General features: G+C 31.6%; 1 protein-coding gene across 7 annotated transcripts in view; it reads left to right on the top strand.

The window, feature by feature from the left end:
• The window catches only part of Sox102F (transcription factor Sox102F), a 297,246-nt gene that overhangs the window by 164,812 nt on the left and 111,156 nt on the right, over positions 1-21,278 (top strand). Inside the window, exon 1 of one of the 7 annotated variants that reach the window (XM_088182704.1) lies at positions 315-581. The exons of the other annotated variants lie outside the window; for them this stretch is intronic. The gene's annotated coding sequence lies outside the window, so the exon portion shown is untranslated. Of the gene's footprint in view, positions 1-314; positions 582-21,278 lie in introns of those variants that run through there. 7 annotated transcript variants of the gene reach the window in all.

Raw genomic sequence — 21,278 nt, 5'->3', positions numbered from 1 at the left:
TTCGAGTGCGGCCCCAATCTTCAAAGGCGTGTGCCATCGCGCAGCACGTGGGCGCATGGGGGCGGGGCCGCGCTCTGTGCGCGAAAGAGATGCACATATCGAACACAATCGCTCCAAGACAATGCGCGCAAGCGAGACGAAGCATGCGAAACAATGCGATTTTTTCGCATTGTTTTAAAAAATCGACTATTTTTTCGCGACGTGTGCTTTTATCGATCGTGATTGGTATTGCTCGCGCGTTTGACGTTTCGCTTTGTACCGAGTGCGGTGTAGCCGGGCGTCGGCGGGCGGGGAGTCCCCACCCGTCGGCCGACAGCCTCTTCAGTATGCGCCGGGACTCCGGTGTTGCCGCACTGCGCGTCGTGGCATCCCCGGCAACTGGTAAATACCACGTCGCGAGAAATTTACGTTTTACACCGCAAGTCGCGTGCTTACGCGCGACCGATGCGTTTTGAACGTTGATCGACGCGATATTGAGACGCTCGAGTGTTTTTGGGTTTTTTGTTGTGATTTTGATTTTTCGTTCGCCCATGCCGTATCGCTTCAACAGGGCTGAGAAGAAAGCTACGAAAATGCCAAAGGTAACAATCATAAATACATAGAAATCACTATAAGGTATCTCTAAAATTGTACTAATTTATATACAACTAAATGACAGTCATGGTTCAAATTATATGTATTTATTTCAGTCAAATTTACTTAATGGGTTATTATATAATATGTTGTATGTTTACATCATTTAAATCATATAATATATTAGGCATCAGGGAATCAAAGTTTTTTAAAAAAACTTCTAATTTTCACAATTTTAAATAAAATAAATCACAAGATCGTAGACGTCTGCTGACGGCTATGATTAGTATTAATAACATAATTTGTTAGAGCAATGAGCCGAATAATACGAGACTCTATTCTTATCGTAAATTACATACATTACAATATTTTTTTGAATTCTGCCGGCGATGACTCAAACGCGTGTTTTTTGTGAACCAAATTAGGTCGAATTTTCTACTATGAAATAAGGCGAATATGAAGGGCGAACTCTATAATGTGTCATTTTTACTTCATAATAATATTCGACGTTCTTCGAAGAGTTACATAGTAAAAAGTCACTTTAATAAATTTGCAATATATTATCTCAAAAGTCTTTTAGTTCGCCCTTAGTTTTTTCAACACCATAATTTAAAAGTTGTTATGTATATTTCTAGATAAATGCCATCAATATTAAAAAAATAATAATTCGTTAGCCAGCCTGAGTCTCAAAATGTCAGTTATTTAATAACAATAAAAATATATCTATCTGATTCTGTTATAATTATTACGTTGATTTTGATAGAAATACTATTGCAGAAGGTTACAAGTCGTATTTTCAATGTATATATAAATGTCTCGTATTTAATGTAATACTATTTAAAATATGTAAATCCTAAAATTATTTACGTTATTTTTTACAACATTTTTTTAATCAATATATTTACCGTAGATAATCTACGTACGTTTAAGTTTCTAATAGGTTCTTGAATGACGAAACGAAATTCTGGAAATTTATATTTTTTTAGAATTACTAGATTCTTTGCGATGTGAAATTGTAATATGTATCAGAATGGTTGGAACATAGTGCCATATTTAATAATTCTTAATATGTATGCTTAAATACATTATTTTTTTATTTTTAAACTATTTAATCGTTTGCATTTACTTTTTATTTTAATATTATACAGCATTTTTAAATCTAAATTTATCTATTTAAAGGATTAGGAAGTGTCTCCGTAAACTTACATATTATTAACAGTTGCAATATTTTTTAATTAAAAGCCACTACGCTGTAATCCATACCAATATAATAATTGAGTCATTCGATACTTATACGTCATAAACAATCACCAAATAAGAGATCGTGAGATTACATCTTCAACGAGGATAACAATAAACATCCTGTGCCGGGAACAAATTCACAATGGACGATTGACGTAATGAATGTAGAACACAGAATTCCCATTGTGATCCTCGAGATGATTTTATTGCCATTCTTCTTCTTCGCATACATTGTATACGCAGCAATTTAAACAAATATTTTGCATAGATATCGATTATGTCAAATGGCGTAATATTTGACAGTCGATTATCTAAGAAAAAACACACGTTTTGACAGGAGTCCCGAGACACCTGAGCCCTTTGTCCCGTCACGAACGAGAACATCCGAAACCTGCCCTTGCGAGGCTAAAGGGTGCGAGAGCTTTTGTCGAAAAGCTCCATTGTCGAAAGCTCACGAAGCGAGCGGTCGACAACCGTCGCTCAAGTGTGTTTTCCTTCGATCTATTGACAGGGTCGATCTTTTTATTTCGCCGATCGACGGTTCTCGATCTGGGAATTTACGCTTCGCTGGCAATACAATGGTAATAAAATAAAAATTTGACAACAATGCCCTTTGAAAGACCGGTGGCACGTTTGTGCGCGGTTGAAAAGCCGTGCACAATGCTGATAAAAAAAACACATAAGGGAATCTCGCTCTTTTTGGGTAATTCTTGAGTAAAGTGACGCAAATGGATTTGAGAGCCACTATTTGATATTCAAAGTAACGATTCAAGGATAATTAAAATACGCAATTCTATTAATAATTTATATAAAAATATAATTAAAATTAAACAATTGTATTTTAGCTAAGCTTATCAATAAGTTTAATAAAAACTTTTGAAAGCTTTTATTTATACGAGAAATGTAGGAAAGTTTCTTAAAACTCTTAAGCTCTTTACTCTTTTTGTATCTAACTTATATAAATTAAATTTAAATATATGTAAAAAAATAGATCCTTTCATTTAATAATTGTTTAATCTAAATGTAGCCAGACTACAATGTAAATTAAATCATACTATATAATATTAAATAACACAATAAAAAACACTTTCTCCTTATCTCGAGCGTTCTGTTACATCCAAAAATAGCAACAATCCACTCACAATAACTCTTATCTCAATTATTTTCGCTTTGTACACAATTAGTGTGTAAAAATGTAATAAAATACACATTCGTTATCAAATCAATATTTTATTATTTAGATTTTTTAATTCTGAAAAATCGTACTACACTTACACAAGCGCGTGTACCAAATTCCATAGAGTAGTTGTATTTTAAGAGGAGGCATTGAATCGCTATTTTTTCTTAGGGCCATTGTATGTACAATCGGACCACGAGCGTGCTCACATCAATAGTTCGGCACAATGGCGAATCGTCTTGTGAACCCAATAACAATCGTCATACATCCGAACTAAATGTACGTCCACACGTGGTGTTTGTCCCACTCATTGTCCCACACACGTACTTATACGGCGCGACCCCAAAAAAACTACCAAACAATGTAAGTACGAATCTCGAGTCAATAGATCCATCGCGAATCGAAATGTGAAAGATCTAGAGATTTTTCGTTGTCACGAAAGAGCGATAGATGTTCAGAGGTCAAGTAAATAAAGATTGCTATCGTTATTAAAATGCCCTATGCACATCAAAATAATAAGTCTTGGCAAAAGAATATCTAAATTTTACTTTTAGCATACAAAAGGTCAAACAAATAAAGATTGTTTTCTTTGATTATTTGCTTTTGCTGATTTATTATTAAACATCTTTAAAACAATAAATATCGTTGCAGAAACATGAGCATTAAAATTCGCGTGAATATATTACAATACTATTATTGATATTGTAATTTTAATAAATGTAAATTTGTACGTTTATAAATTACATTGTTTTTTTCTCTCGCTAAAATATGCTAACAAAACGTTTATAACATAATAGATGTGTTAAAGCATAGCTTTTAAACAATATGGATATTGTCCGGGACTGGATGTTCAATGAAAGGATTTTAGTGTTTCAAATCAATTTTGCGAATTTGTTCCGTGAAAAAATTGCCAAATAGCTTTTGTGAATTTAGAAAAAGAGTAGAATGGCGCGTTTTAAAGTAGCCTCTTATTGTTTATTTTTATTGTAAAATAAATTAAAATAAAATAAATTAGATTAAAATTGATGTCTTTCGGGTCAACGGCAATAAATAACCATTTGTATATCGTTCTATTAAAAATCGATTCCCGCCTCTCCGTTTGCTTCGAGCCTCGATCTAATAAACACATTTCGAGTCATATTTTTATTACTAACACACCATCATCTATCGCCCTTCATATGCACATTCTTCAATCTCTAACTTATTTTTCTAATCTCTATTAACGTTAAAATTACGCGTGCTCCGATGATGTGTACTTAGTGTGCATGTAAAATTACTGATTTACAATTGAACAAAGTTGATACATACCAATTGCTATAATATAAATATGTGCTGAAAACGAGTAAATGCTTTAGACATCGCAAGTATTTTGTATAAATACAAAACTTCAACGTATCAATATTATTTTCAAAAATATTATAAAAAAATAGCTTTTTAATATTATTTTAATTAAACTGTACGAAAAGAAACCTCACACATTTGACTGTAAGTGAATCGAAACCCTAATTAGTTGATTTATTATTGATTTTGATTTAATAGAATATCTAAAATATGAACATTTATTCGTCATTTAAAAATATTCACATAATAAAATGACACGTACACTCGGTCTACATCACAGTAAATGATATGATAAATAAAGTTAAGGAAAATTGTAACAGATTATTGATAATATATTCGATTTTGATTTTTCATTATATATGTATATATGCTACATAAGTAATAAAAATAATTTACCTCCAAATAAAAATTATTAGTTAAATTTATTTTATATATTATGGTAAAAGTTATAAGCCATCAGAATATATTTAATTGCTTTTTCGTTATTTATAAAAAAAAACTTCAAATGCATATAGTGAAAATATTTTATAAGAAAATATAGTACTTTATAATATAAATGATATAAACATATATAAATATTTTATTATCATTAAATATAAACGACATTTTAAAATCCAATCTTTCTACTTCATATGATAATAAAACAATCATCAGAAAAACTACTACTATTTTAAAATATGCACAACTTTTTATCAGTATACATATTTTAATAATTTAAAGCGTAAAATAATTATGCTCATTACACTTTTGCATTACAACTATTTTTAAAAACAATGCATTTATTGGTTAAAAACATCGGTATTCTCAAATATGCAACTGTATACTGATTGTGCTTTCATAATTTCTAAATGAAGTCCCCTAATAATAATTCTACATTAAATTCTTGATTTGCATTACTATTCTCAATATATATTTTTTATCATTCTATACATCTATAATTTATCTGATCTGTTGAACTCTACTTTTATTTAATATAACTTTTTCTTAATAAACACAGTAGTAGTAGCAGTAGCATTATCATGATCATGCGTTTTATATCGTCATTGTTTATGTAAGACAGACTATGAGCAACAAAGACTTACGTTATGAATATCAAATCAGCAATACTGTTATTGCGGGTCATCTTATGTGATCTATGGATTCTTATCTAAAAGCTATAAACAATCATCAAATCGACGACAGCAGCCACTTCTGATCTCGCCGATCTTGAAAATCGTAATAATAAATATATTTTGCAAAGTGACTCGAGAGTGTACATATTTACTTAGCAAAATGTCTCTGACAACCCGCTCTAGATTAAACAATCGTCGGCTTTGTGTAAATCAAGTGATCCATTTGATTATAAAATGAAATGGTATTTCAAATCAGCTTCGATATTAATTGTATGGATTAATTTGTGTACCTAATAAGAGAAAATACACGAAAATTTATAACTAAGCATTAACGCAGCATTCTGAACAGGTATTTTGTAAACTACCAGCTACTGGAATGCTGCGTTGACAATCGACAAAGTCTTGCTTCCTAGATTATTTATGGCGTCTCTGGATAGTCCGAGACGCGCTCGTATATTATTATAAAATAATTCACGTGTTCGACGTTTAGTATGTAAGCGATAATGCGACGACTTCACAATTAAGATTCATAGTCCGAACGAGCTCCATAGAATGTTTTCTATTTTCGAACACATTTTCACCTCGGGATACCTTCTTTTCGTTCTCTCGATATTTTTCCTCGTTGTAATAACTCATCGCGATAGATAATAAAACGCTGACAGTAGCATTGTGAGGACATTCCGCGGCTTTTGAAATATATCTTATTTTTATTTTTGTAAAAATTTAATCTAACAATATTCGCGGCTGTGGTTAAATGTGTCGCGTTATTTTGAAATTTGATGTTAATCATTTTTATCGCTGTTTTTCAAAAGGTTGGGTCTTTTGTATGCATATATATTTAATTGATTCTAAGGTATTCGTATTTAATTAAATGCCTATAATTGCTTAACACCCGCGATAAAATCAACATAACAGTAGAAGACGTTTTGTAATCAAGATAAAGACATAATAAATCGATTTAAATATACATAATAACTTACTTCATGACAAGTGGCGCATTTAAAAATAGTTCTATTATAATCAAGCTATAAAAATGAGAGATTCTAAAAAGTTGATTTAAATTTTATATTATCCAGTTAGTGCTCCTTTTACTCAAAACAATGTTTGAGGTTTCTTGGACTTTTTATATCAGATTTATTAACATGATATCACACAGTGAACTAGCGTGCTTTGAAAAAAAAATCTCGAATTATTTAATACTTGGATTAAAATAGTATTTAAATTATTTTCATTAAAGAGATTGATTTATATAATAATAAATATGTAAATTTTCATGTCTATTGTCATTGTAGAACGAGAGTTCAATCAACGTATGCGTCTCTCACTTACCCTAGTTCTCGTGACGTCATGTCAAAACTGAATCAGGCCTTCAGATAGATAGCATAAAATTAATTAATACGCATTGCAACATTAAAAATGTAAATAAAATAGTGTATAATATTTTGAATGTAATAATTTTACTGTCTATTAGTTTAGGTTTTATTTTAAGGTAGAAATTTAATAAAATATTAAAATTATAAATATTTTTATTGTTTCTAATATATTTAATTAAAATAGCTGCCTTTTCATTTAAAGGTAAATTAATTTTATATTTATTTAATAGCAGTATTTAAAACATAAATAATTACTATCTCATTATGAATAAAATACAGTATAATGATCACACATAGCTATATTAATTTGGTTAAGCATTGTGTCGACTGTGATATTAGATTTTATACTTTAAAAATGTTCATGAAAATATGAAAGTTTGGAAAGCTTGGGTGGCACAATAATAGATTATTATTTATTCCGCAATTTCTCTTCGAATAATGGCTCGTATATCGTAAAAGTGTCACGGTCGTTTGTTTAACGGATTAATTGGTACGCGGAGTTAAGATAACGTATACCCCCGCGCAATAATGACGGAATGTGAAAACACTCGTTGGAATTTGTGATTTACTGCTCGCTCTCTTAAATCCCGCTTCTTCTATATGGGAGTTAAAATTTCTGGATCTCGAGCAGATCACGTCTTTGGCTGCATCCCGGAATATATTTATTCCTGGCGCATAATTCAAGGAAGACAATAAAGATCGAACGTTTATTACCTCCGCGGGAACAACAACCGTAGACTTTATGACGCCAGTAAATTTTAACTGCAACGTCGTATTTAGACTGAACTGTCTTTCCTTTGAGCATATAATGACAATAGGAATCGAGCGATCAATCTTCGTTATATATCAAATTAACCAAAGAGAACTGCAATGCGTAAATCTTAGCGAGACAAGACATGTGTATAAGTATATAAAAAATAATGAACATACAACACAAGGGTGTTGTAATTTAAACCAAACACATGTCCGCAAAACTACAAGAGGATACCAGAATCCTGTGATTATATAATTTCAGATGTATTCAATATTAGAAACCGTTTCAAAGCATGTTAAATTAGCATAAGACAGTTAATCGATATGTATGCAAATGCTCTGTCATCCTTTATTATCTACAAATGCTTTAATTATGTAGGAAATCTAAGCAAGTTTGTTTCTATCTTTAAACACATAATATAAATGCATACGCCTTAATTAATTATAAAATGTTTTGTATATTTTATATGAGAACGCAACATCAACATTGTGCAACACGATACTTCTCCACTTTTCCCAAAGCATATTTTACATTAATTGTTGCTGTAAATCACCGTTTTATTATGTTTATATTTTTGCATTGTTTGTGTTAGTTTGTATTTTAATGCACGTGTGTTCGTTTTGAATTTTATGTATTTTTCAAGAGCTTTCATAAGTGGAACATTCTTTTTCCATATGCTCGAAACACAGATGCATCCTGGGATAGAGAGACAAAGCCATATTGACATAATCCCGAATCCCAAAAGATGACACATGGCTTGTGTTGGTTGAAGCTCATCAATTTTATATGGAAAAAATTGGTTCAAAAGTGAAAAAAATGCGGCGTTTTGGAAGTGAAGTGGTTTGGTTTTGGTAATTAATTATATTTTTTAAATGCATAAAAAGAATAACTAATGATACAAAGATTGCATTATAATAGAAAAATATAGTTTTTATTTTTTTAATATATAATAATTTGTATATAAATAACGTTCTAAGAATAAGTATTTATATAGTTAATTTATTTGTTTAAAAATACACCTACAGAGCATTTATAGGTAGCCCATTAATATTTTTTTCACTTCAATGGAACGTGAAATCGACAAAATATACAGAGCCTTAAAATAAGCTTTTGGTTAAAAACGTATATAATGAATATAATAGTAGCTCCGTATTATTTTCTAAATAAATCGAATTAAAAATGTATATGAAAGCCCTAAAAAATATACGCAAACCTTAAAATATTTTAAAGCTTAAAAATACAAAAATATAAAATATATTTTTGCTTTTTTTGAAAACAATTATAAAGCTTCAATAAAATATATTTACCTTGATAATCAGTATAATTTATTAATATACACATAAAAATTCTGGCATAGATGGTCCGTTCTATTCTCAACGTTCACAGCATTTCACAAAGACGTAAAAAATACTTTTAAATCGGGTTTAAAAAGCATTATTCCGGTTTACTTTACCCCGGCTTGTACTTTATGGATACAAAAATACAAGCAGAAATGGTTCGTTCTATTCTTAACTTTCACTGCATTTCAAAAAGACCTTAAAATGTGTTTAAAATCATGCAGTAATAAAGCGCATTGTTTTATAACCGAAACAGCGTTCAATTTTCAAATATTTTACTGGAACAGTGTTCCGGAGAGTTCCTGTTTACATAAAATCACTTTTCATTTTTTAAACTGAACTGCGCATGTTTCTTTAACGCATAAAATACAATTGAGTCGAAAAGCTGCATGCAAATAAAGACATTGCGATATTTCAGCGCTTCTCAAAAGTTCAATTTTTCGACGCACATCCTGCGTCTTTGTTTGCCCGCTTTTTACATATACATATGGATATTCAAACAACACCCAAAATAACCCTCGATTCATCCATTGTCCGCCATTATAAATCGGTGATTTATGAGACATCGTCCATTATTCGCCATTCTTGGCCGAGTGCTCATTCAATAAACAACACAGCACAATGTATAAATAAAAAATCGCCCCGATTTCGCATTCTTCCGTTGACCCGATCACAAAGGGCCCAGATACCCGCTCCGACAGTCGTATAACCTGTCGACTTTCCAGAAAAATAACGACCCCCTTTGGTTTGGCGGAGAGAAGGGTAAAGAAAGGCAAACCGTGTCATAGGTGAATTAATACATTCGCCACTCGGGGAATAAGAGCAACAACGTCCAAAGGTTCCCACTATGAATGGGAGGATCAAAGACGACGAGTTACCACACAATGGCACAAAAGGCGATTGTTAATTGTTCGGACACTGGACATCAATGCAATAAAAATGGCACTTAATACGCACCATAGATTCTTATCATGCGTGTGATGTCTGTATCGGTTTGGTCATAGAAAATAACTAATTTTCAAAGGCATACTTCACACTATTTACACTACAGAAAGCAATATCTTATAAACATTTGTATAAGCGTCATATATTCTTATTTTGCAAAAAATCACTTCTGTATCGGTTTGGTTTTGTTGTCTAATTTTATCAAAGAAAATAATCGATCTTGCTTACATATAATACATACATATGGACGTTTCACATTTTTAATGTTTTCTCAAGACTACGAAAACAAATTTAATCATTAGTAGAAAAAATAACACGTGTATATTCACAATAGAAATCTTTTGTGTCGTCACTGAACGAGAGATATATTGCACGAGCTGCGGAATCATATTTCAATCATTGTCAAAGTGTGGGATTTGTCGATTATTCAATTCTATTAACATTGCCGACTATTATGTAAATGGAATCGATTTAATTCTCTCAAATTTCGCTTTGGGCTACTTTTAAATGCTAAGATAATATATATCACAGTATGAATGAATGCGAAAAAAAATCATATTAATGAATATCAAAGTTTAACATTAAAAAGTCATTGATTATTTTCAGATTTCTTTTAAGTATACGTTATTGATGTTTCATTTAAAAAAATGCAATAAATTACCAAATTATAGATTAACTCTAATATAGGTTAAACAAGATTATTGTAACAATGCAGTTACTAATACTTATGAATGAAATCGCAGAATTCATTTAAGACATTTCCATTCATTAAAAGTTTGCACTCGTCATTCCCGCTTTTGATTTCATAAACAAAGACCACCCAAGAAGGTATATTATCTTAACCAGTCAAACAAAATAATGATCGCCTTACAATTGATTGCGATTAACTACAGATAAAACGCAGTGTGGATTCTGTGATTCATCGACGCCGACAAAGTGCTTCGTCAACTGTCGCCTGTTATCGCAAAATGAGAAACAATTCCATATCAACAAAAGATGAGCCTTGTTGCATCGATTATGTACGGTCACAAAATTTCATTATCAATTAGAAAAATACATAAATATAAAACGACCTCACGCCAATTGTAATCGTTCAAGTATGACAGTATTTTATTTATTGTCAGTTATCGGTTGCGGTTAATTAATTGGACGATTACTTGTTGTCGATCCATAACCACTATACAAATATTTTTAAATTTATCTTCTTTATAATAATTAATCTGAAATTTATTCTTAATAAAAATAAAGTAGCCTTAAATATAGTATCTTCCATACTTAATCAATCAGGTATTAATTAGATTAAAATTAATTTTACATAAGTTAAAAAATCATAAAAATTGAATGGTTTTAAAATAAAAACATTTAACATTTTATAATGTTTTCATCTTAATTTTAACCGTTGAATTTTTATTGTTTTTAAACTTATGTTTGATTTTTAATTTAATTAAATGTTGGTATTGTTTATATTATTCATGAAAGCTTTTGTGCTTTTTATACAATAATATAAATGAATTGTGTTGTTAATGCTACTAAAAAAATATTTTTTATAAAAGTAAAATTATTAATTAAAAAAAGCCATTTGAAATATTATCGTCAATGATAAAACAGAATAAACTTTCATCAACTTTAATGTAAATTAAGGTTGTTGAAAGGCTCTTTTTTAATTGATAAATTTACTTTTATAAAAAATATTTTTTTTGTAGCATTGACAACACAATTAATTTAGTTTTTAAAAATCAGTCCACCTGTATAATAAAACACGAAAACTTTCATGAATAATATAAACCCTACCAACATTTGATTTTTAAGTCAACAAGTCTTAATTGAATAATAATTGCGTGATTTTAGTCAGTGAACCATATGAACTTTTGTGTTTTTTAATTTATATAGTGTCTTTAAGAGATGCATTAGGGACTATTATATAAATATCGACTCCGACCAATCATCGCAGATTAGGTTTTCCTAGATTTTCCTTATCTCAAGGAGGAATATCGTGGTAAATAATTAAAATAATACGAGCTAGTTCGTGCATATTGACATCTATTGATTGTAAGCTGTAATAATAATTTATTAATATTTAAAAATAGAGTCTACTGTCTCACTACTTAAGAGTTGTTGATTTTATTTACTTCGTTGTAACTCATGTTGCAATGGAATATTTACAATAAATCGATATTGAAAAATTCAAAACTTAGTTGCTCTTTTGGCTTAGCTAAATGACTAACTTGCGTGTTTAAATTTTATACAAAATACCAAGCTAAAGCGCATCTAAGAGTAAGAATTTGTGTGTCAAAATTTTTAGCCACTTTGACGAATGAAGTTATCCCACTGGAATCCATCACAGAATAATCGCCCCCAAGAAAAAAACACACCACTTCCGCCCTTCTTAATTGGGTCTTCTAAGTCGCGTATTTTTTCTATTCGCACATGAATTTCACGATTTTTGTCCCCAGCCAAATCGGGATTCACAAAACCCAGCTCTAGCATACATAGAATAGGTATAGCAACAAAACCGTAGTATAATGGATGAAGCAACCAACACGCCCAGCCCGGTGTGTTGTTTTATATCGTATTTTACGACGGCGGCTATTGGTCGGGACGGTCGCATCTACAATTCCACTTTGTGGGATTCAGCATTGGTCTTCTCTCTAGCGCACTACAAACCATCATTCTGAAAATAAACAGAATTTTCGTTTTGAAAATCGGATAAAGTATGACACTTTTTGATTGTGTGCGTGTGCCTGTGTTCCTAGGCGCTTTTGTGTATGCTACGTATGACGTCATTGCCGAATGTAGACGACGACAATGATGGACATTTTTTGTAGAACGAACGAATGGTGCGCGTTAATTACACCAGCGAATCTTTTATGCGACGACAGTTGCTGTATGACAAATCTTGGGAGCCTGTGGCGATGACGAAGACGTGTCTGCGGTGCTCAATCTATTATTTTTGATCATGTCGGAATTATATCAGGATAATTTCTATGCTATGTCGCTGTGTTTGAGCCAAAAAATATGATTGAACATATCCTATATATTTATTTAATCCTCTTTAACAAGCTCGACTATATTGCTATAACTGAAGCTCACAGATCATTGGCGAAGCCTGTGGTTTTGAAGATTTCGAGAAGGGTCTGAAGTCTTAGATGAAAATTCAGAGTTTATCACAAAAGGTTTCGATGAGGATTTTAGGAATTCTAATTAAACTCTCAATAAATACTACAGCTTCTAAATGTATTGATATACTTATTGACAAGAGATAAAATAATTGTTATAGCTATGAAGTATCTGCTACTCAGATAAAGATCGATATTATTAGTAACCAGACGGACCGTATTGTTTTTGGATGTTTTAAACTATCAAAAAAGAATTTGACTGTAGTGAAGATGATGACTTTATATGAATATTTTAGATGAAGCTTCAGAACAATTAGATAGCATAATAATGACATTTCTTAGAGTAATCATACATATAGGAATTATTTATGTTCCGAATATGGATGGTTACGGGATTTTTATTCCAGTTGTTTTTTTTTTAGTTAAATATTTTATTCCCTTGAAGCTTTTCTTTTAAAATATTCTGGGTAGTTTATTTAGTATATATATTCATAAAATCAGAATTTGAGAACCAAAACCCCAATGTCGCAAAGCTTGTGAAAAAATATTTTGGGATTGTTTTAAAAAAGTATCACACTTAATTTCAAAAATTAATTTGTTGTAGTTGCTGCAGTACATGTTAACAAAAAAACCCATATTAACAGAAACTAAATGAGTCTTTTTGGCAGCAATAATAATTAAAGCAAATTTCGAACTCATTTAAGCTTTGAAAAGATTATCGCTTTATTATTTAAAAATCAAAATAAATAGTCTCGATATTTTTATTGGTATGCATGAACCTGTACTGGTTTTTCAAACTATATTTTTTTTATTTTTCTAAGCCTTACGAATTTATTCAAATATTTTATCGTTCATAATTCGATATTCGAATAGTTAAAAACTAGGAATATATGGAAACTTCACTCGTAACCAAATTAATTTTTGAGCCTTGATGAAAACAGTATTGCTACAACAGATATTTAGTTATTGTCATACCCAAAGTAATATTTAAATTCATTATTAAATATTTTAATACGACTGTAACTAAGCGTCAATGTCACCCTTAGTGATGTAGCCTAAAATATTTACACTAAATCAATAAATAAAAATTATTACAAATCACCTAATAACAAATTCAAAAAAGATTAAGATTTAATTAACCTGTTCACATAACTACGAATTTCAATAGTACTTATACCCTGACCACGTTTTGATATTTGTATTATATAATCATATTCATTTTTTGGCATCTATAAAGAAAAGTATCCCAATATCAAGTTTCCGATACTTATAGCAACAACAAAAGCTTCGTTTGTATACGCTTGTACTATTTATACACGCTGCACTAATCGTAAAAATATAAAAAGCTCCCCTTCACATAATCGATGCATTAGTTTCGGAAAAGACGAACGACTTTCGGATGCGTTCGATTGGGGTCTAAAATACCCGGTCGTTACAAGAAACAATAATTTATTTCGATGCCCCTCTCTGGCATCGTTGAGAAGCTCTGAGATTCATACCCACATGGTGAGACAATGATATCATTACTCCACATGATTCTTTGCCGAATTTTCAGGACTCCGAAACGAGGCCACGCGAACAATCGAAACACACGTGTTCTATTTCAATAATTATTTTACGTGTGTGTTCGTGCAATCCCCCAGTGAAAAATGAATGTGCTCATTCAAAACAAGTTTAGTGTAGTGTTGAATAGATTGAGCGAGCCGTATCAACAATGAAAAATTACCGAGCATTATGCGCGAGCGTCAATAAGAAAGACAGGATTCTAGCCCTTTATTTCTTCGCTCGCCCTGTGTCACTCATTGTCTGTCGATCTGAACATTCCGACGGATCCTCCTTGTCCATTCACATTCAAATGATCGGCCCAAGTGAATGGCTGTTGGACACAGAACGGAGGAACTTCGCGAACGGTGCAGTAGCTGAATAATAAAATACTGTAGGTATGAGGAGGTCACAATGACCGCGGTCATCGTGAAATACATTTTATCAAATAAATTTACAAACAGTTTGACTTCCGCTAAATTAAAAATTCAGGGGAAGAAATAAATATATGCAATTAAATTAACTAGAATTACTTAAACAATATAACGAATATTGAATTAATCAATGAATTGAGCAATTGATATATTTGATAATAAAAAAACAATTCGTTAATGTGTTTTTACCAGAGCCTGAACTTTTTGCTTGCGACCATGTGTTCAGTAACAATTCAAATTGATTATCATTTACGTTTAATGTCAATGATCTAATACGCATTGTATTATTATTATAATTATATATGTATTGTAATATGTAACGTAAATTGCCTATAATTATTATAATTAGGGTAAATATCCTACTAAATAAATAAACAAATACATGTAAATAAAGAACTCATACTGTGACTTAATTGCTTCAATATACACCCATATATGTAAACAACAATATACATATTTATATCCTTCTAAATATAATTGCTACACAAATTCCAGAGATAATATTTAATAGTATTTTTTATAGATTGTGACAACTGAGTCGCTCTCGCTAATACCACCACCTTTGTCATCTTGTCTTCGTTTCAGTAAACGAAAGACGATCTTAAAAAATGTCTGGAATCATTCACAACCCCCCTGATTTTTTTTCTTCTCCTCACAATGCTATTGTGGTCCACAAATTTAGACTCATTTTTTATATAGCCACATACATCAATCAAGCGCTGAATCCGTTGTTGTCCTCCCGAGATTATACCACTTTGACAGCCGAGTCTTCTTTGTGTCTTTTTTACTCTGTTTTCTTCTCCCTCAAACTTCAATCACTTCTCGGACTTTCGGTTAATTGATGAAAGGCCGCTGAAATGTATAAACGAAACCGCTTTTATGATATATCTTAAGAAGTGACGTTTTCTACGAACGCGAACCTATGCCAGAAATAGCATTAGGACTAATTCGAATGCAATAATCGATTCCGAAATCCATTTCAAAGAATCACCATCATTGAATATTATTTTAGCACATATTCCATATCCTCTATATACACTTGCCAAGTCTTAATAGCACTTTGTCTGTCTTCACGGACCAATAATGCAACCGATAGTATATAGCGGAATAAAAGTATATGAAGGAGATATATAGGTATTTTTGTATTTCTACACACACTCGCTCGATGTATGTGTTTTTTTGGAAAAGAGGGAAAATATGTTTTCTTGTGTGCTTGGCCGGCTTAAGCCCTACACAAGCTTCGTCTATATATTGGCTTCTAGTCTCTTGGGAATTGTGCGACCGCATTAGAGACACTGTCAAAGTTTATCTTAGAGCCATAGCCCGTTTTCTTCCGTAGTACTATTATTGGAAAAATGACACAATAATACGAATTATTGTGTCTATAAAATAAAAATAAAACAGTTACTTGTAGAAAATTAAAAAATAATCGAGAAAAACTTTGCCTTTACTAAATTATTACTGAACGTTATTACAATATATTATAATTTTATAATAGACTATTAAATTATTTCGATATTATATATTACCATAAATTAAGGTATATTAAATAAAACTATTGGCGGTATATTATACATTTATTATATGTAGTTACATAGATCGACAACCAAGTGTCACATTGTTATATTTTTCCAAATCCTCTTGTCTGGCGAAATACTCTTACAGTTTAAAGGGATGTGTTTTAAGCTGAAGTACTTCCAACAATGACATTCGAGCAGGGATCAAATTTTGTATGTACATCACCAAAGTTTGTGTGAATGCGTTAAGTGCTCGATTTTGCTATGTGGAGCGCGTGTCACTTTAATAATTTATTGCCGATTCGCGTTCTGTACAATACGCTATTTCGTAGCGTCCTCAAATTCAAGTTAAGCAAAGCACTCCTTAGATAGAACTCAAAAGATATCTCTACAAGAGGAAGTACGAGTCAAAACCTTATTATTATCCTAGTTCCATTTTTCTTTCTGTTCCATACAATAATTTATTCCGTTATCAGCGTAGCATCTACTCAATTAAGCACTTTTTGAAGGTGCTAAAGGATGGTGTCGACAATCAATGCTCGACGACTTTCGCCTGCAAGCTTTAGTGTGCCATATAGAATCGCGATCACGTCCCTTATTCTTGTGACACTTGAAAACGCTCCTCTTGCACGAGCCTGCCAAACATAAGATTATTTTCGGCGAAAGCTATGCCGAACTAGAAAAATAATTGTGAGATGGTGCTCATTTATTTTTTAGGGGTGAACCATAATTGTCATATTTTTAATTTTGTAAATATTTAAAAAAAAATTAATAGTATAATTTAACATATCAATGCTTCAATGCTTCACTTGATCTGTACCAATTAGGTAAGTCAATCAGACATGAAGAATATCAACTAGTTAATATTAACCACAATTTTTTCAGTCTGAGAATCAGTGACATTTATATAATTAATTATAAATTATTATATGTATTATAATTTGTAAGCAACAGCGATTTTGAATAATAGCGCATTAATATAAATACAAATTAAAATCCGCTGCCGTGGCTCGAGCCCGCAACCTCTGGATCACTACTCTAGATCTTATTAACTACGCTATTTCGAACTTAATATAAATTGAGGTGACAATAAATAATATATGAATGGGCGTCTAAAAGTAGCTTGACAAATTTGTGAGATTAATTCTATTTAAAAAAATTTAGGATGCTTATTATATATTATTATTGCAATTCTACTTTTATACGTAACTTACTACTGTTAACTACAAACTTACAAACTTTATATTGATAAGATTGGCGTAATAGTAAAATATATCAAATTTATATGATTCTTTCATTACTTGATAACATTTCTGACAGTTCCCTAATTATAATTGTAAATATTTTGCAGTGTTATCTGTGACAATGGTGCTCTTAAATTTTCCTCAATCGTTTTTTTATGATTACTTATTATATTGGAAATGTAAAATTTTCATATCAAAATCTCGTTAGCTAATTAACAGTTAATGTGATTAATATATTTTGTAATTTAATCGAATACATCAACAGCAATCTCACATAATTCACATGTATTGATTAGTTTTATAAGTTGACAATCGAATGACTCAATCGCCGAAATTTGTTTCGAATCGATATCTAAATAATGGCTAACCCTCTCCCTTATGACAAATAAGATGCAGAAAAACCCACCCCTGTTGTGTATGTTAGATTATGCACTCCCTCAGGCCTCCCTGGCTTTCTAAAGCCAACCCCAGGGGTTGTTGTGGTTCATAAATAAACAACAGCTTCTGTGTCAACTGTGTACTACCACTTGCGTCCACGAATCCTTTTCTACGCCGACCAAGATCAACAACGGCACTTTTTATAATATCTCAATAAAAATATAAGTTTCGTTTAGTTATTAAAAATATAATAAAGTTGTATATGTATGTGAAGATGAAAGCTCGGATTAAAACACTCATCCGTCCGGCGCAACATTCGTCCTATTCCACTTTCTCATAGTTCGAATGAAAAGATTCTTTTCTAAGTAACAGGGGGTGGCCGCTGACACCCTATGGATCCACCCCCTGCGAGCCACCCCTCGGGCCGCCTGTCCTTTGGCATATTTGATGAGATGACACATTACAAACAAAACCTGCATACATTGACTGAACAAAAAGGACCGCCATGCCGCGTTGGCGCTGCTGGGCCGAATTAAAATAATACCTTTTCGGAAAAACGCCACCCTTTGTGTGTACTACTGTGAGCAACCCTTATTAGCGTTTTGTTAAAAAAACAGTATGTATTATAATTTATTGTATAATTTATATGATAATTTAATGACTTGCATAAATAAAATAAATCTTAAGCTGTTGCATGTGAAGTATTTCATTATTATAAGAACTATGTGTAGTAAAATTATTAAAAAAACAGAATCGACTGAATCAATAATTTAATTATGATATTTTTTATTATTATTGCATATTTTAAACTTAATGATTCTAATGCACACAGATCGATGTAAATGTGCATCGACTTTGTAAGGGTCACCATTTGCAGTTGCATTATAAACGAAATGGGGTGACCCTCGCGCGACAAGTGCTTTCGACTGGGATTAATGGGTTATGTTAATTTATCCCTTACAAATTGCACCGTATGCGCCCAACAAAAATTCATTTGTACACACAGACCCCCGTTTAATCCATATTTTATATGAGCAACAAGTAGAAACGGGGTAGATAGAAATTAAGCATAATAAGTACTATGATTTTTTAATTATGAGAATTTGCGCACCTGAGGATCGTTAAAGAAATGCGCAATAAGTCGGCTCAATTGAAAGTCCTTTTCAGATGTAAGTCACGGGGCTAAGTCAGAAAGAAGGAGAGTGACTAACATTTGTTGGATGAAAAGTGCGCCCTTCACTTCTTTGGCCCTCGGCTTATTGTGTAAACATACCCCCTGGGGGAGCCTAAATAATTCACTAGCGACGGGAACAAGGTTTTTATTATCGCTATTATGTCTCCAATTCATTCTTCGATACTCTTTCGCCGTAGGGGAGTTTTTTTTTCCTTTGCGGATATTTCGTACTGTGATGGATTTTGCAACTGAAAAAATCAATTACGCGGACGATTTTGTTGCTCTGTTTTGGTAAATGTTTTATTGATTCTATTTGTGTAAATTTACTTTAAAGAGTGCCAGTATCAGAATGATATATTTTATTCATCTTAATTTGATAATAATGCATATGTGTCCGCAATGTAACGCACAAATCTTATATTTCAAGGAAATCGAGTTTTCGATTTTTTTCTTTTTCCTTTTTGGGGTGTTGCCGTAGCTCGCCGTAGTCCCCGTGCTACGCGGGTTGATGACGCGTATTGTTTACCGTAACTCTGGTAAGTGTTGAGACAATGGCACAAACGAAACGGAACATTGTCGACGGGGACAATGGGGCACTCATCAGGCCTCTCTTGTTCTGCTGAGGAAGTGATTTTGTCTACGAAACTGCGGCCCTACGTGCCCTGCGGCCCAGGGCCACGACTTTGGCCGGACGCCGGATTAAACGTTGCGACGTGAATTCTGTACTCTTTTTCGACCGGGTGTTGCTTTCAATTCCTACCCCTGGATCAAAATGAAAGCGCTGGGAATTTACAAAATTATTCAAATCACCTCAATTAAGTATTGGTCCAATTAAATTTATATTCGATGCACGTTTATCATTGAATATTAAATTCCTATATTGCTTAAATTCGCACCACTATTATTCTGATAATTAATGCTAAAATAATTATGGTTACATATGATAATAATAATTTAATATCTATGTTCTAATAACGCTTTTGTCCTATTACTCAAATTCGGCACACTATTCATTAATAATCACCATAGAAGGAAATATTGCAAGGACGCGATTGTTATTTTACCAAGGTCATATGTATATGTTTGAAGATATCTATCAATTCAATGTAAAAATAAATCCATACATACGTGTGCTTTCAATTATATTAAATGAATAATTGTGTTCACACAAAATCTAAATATTCGTATATAAATCATGTCATTAAACAAGGGTACATTTAAGAGTAGCCCAATAACGATATCTTTATAAACCCATAAATTAATATAAGAAGCATTGAGATTCGTGCTTAAGAAAAAAAGTTTCCCAAACTTGTTTTGAAAATAAAAAATATAATGGAACCTCGGTTTATGAGCTTAATTTGTTTCGTAAACATGCTTGTATATCAAAAAAATTTCTCCATAAGAAATCATGAAGACTTAAGTTTACTCGTTCCAAAACCCATATTTATTTAAAAATGATTAATACAAAAAACAGTCGACCCCTCCTATAGCGTAGAGATTCGGACTTCGTTATAGGGGGCTATGTTTGAGTCTATGTTCTTTCAACTGTATTTTGTGAACTTAACGAAATCAGCAAATCAAACTTTTGTTCCATTTTTATGTTTTAAATGACCTTGTATTTAGTTTGTAAACATGAGCACGTGCGCTTTCTTCTTATTGCGACACGCGCGCGAAGAATGTTCTTGATTTTGCGAGTGTCAGGGGAATAAAATTCAACAGTTTTTTGAGCTATTTTTTTAAAATGCGTAAGCCTACAATGAATAAATAATCAAACGTTTTCTGCAGTATGTTTTATTTTAAGATATTAATTTTAATGTTAAATATAAAGTGTCTTGTATCATATATCTTAATATATTTTATAACTCAATAATACTTTTTTAGATTTGTAATAGATATCTATTACATAATTAAATAATTTTATTATAAAAAATTAGAATAGTTGAAACCCCTTGAAAAGTGTATACATAATGTAATAAAAAACTTGTATATTTTTTTGCTTTACAAAAATAAATATTTTCC

This window comes from Plectrocnemia conspersa, unplaced genomic scaffold (genome assembly GCF_051122295.1).
Source record: "Plectrocnemia conspersa isolate PC_06_02 unplaced genomic scaffold, ASM5112229v1 ptg000003l, whole genome shotgun sequence".
NCBI classification, from domain to species: Eukaryota; Metazoa; Arthropoda; class Insecta; order Trichoptera; family Polycentropodidae; genus Plectrocnemia; species Plectrocnemia conspersa.
The sequence above is the reverse complement of the archived record's forward strand: the minus strand, read 5'-3'. Positions and strand labels throughout refer to the sequence as shown.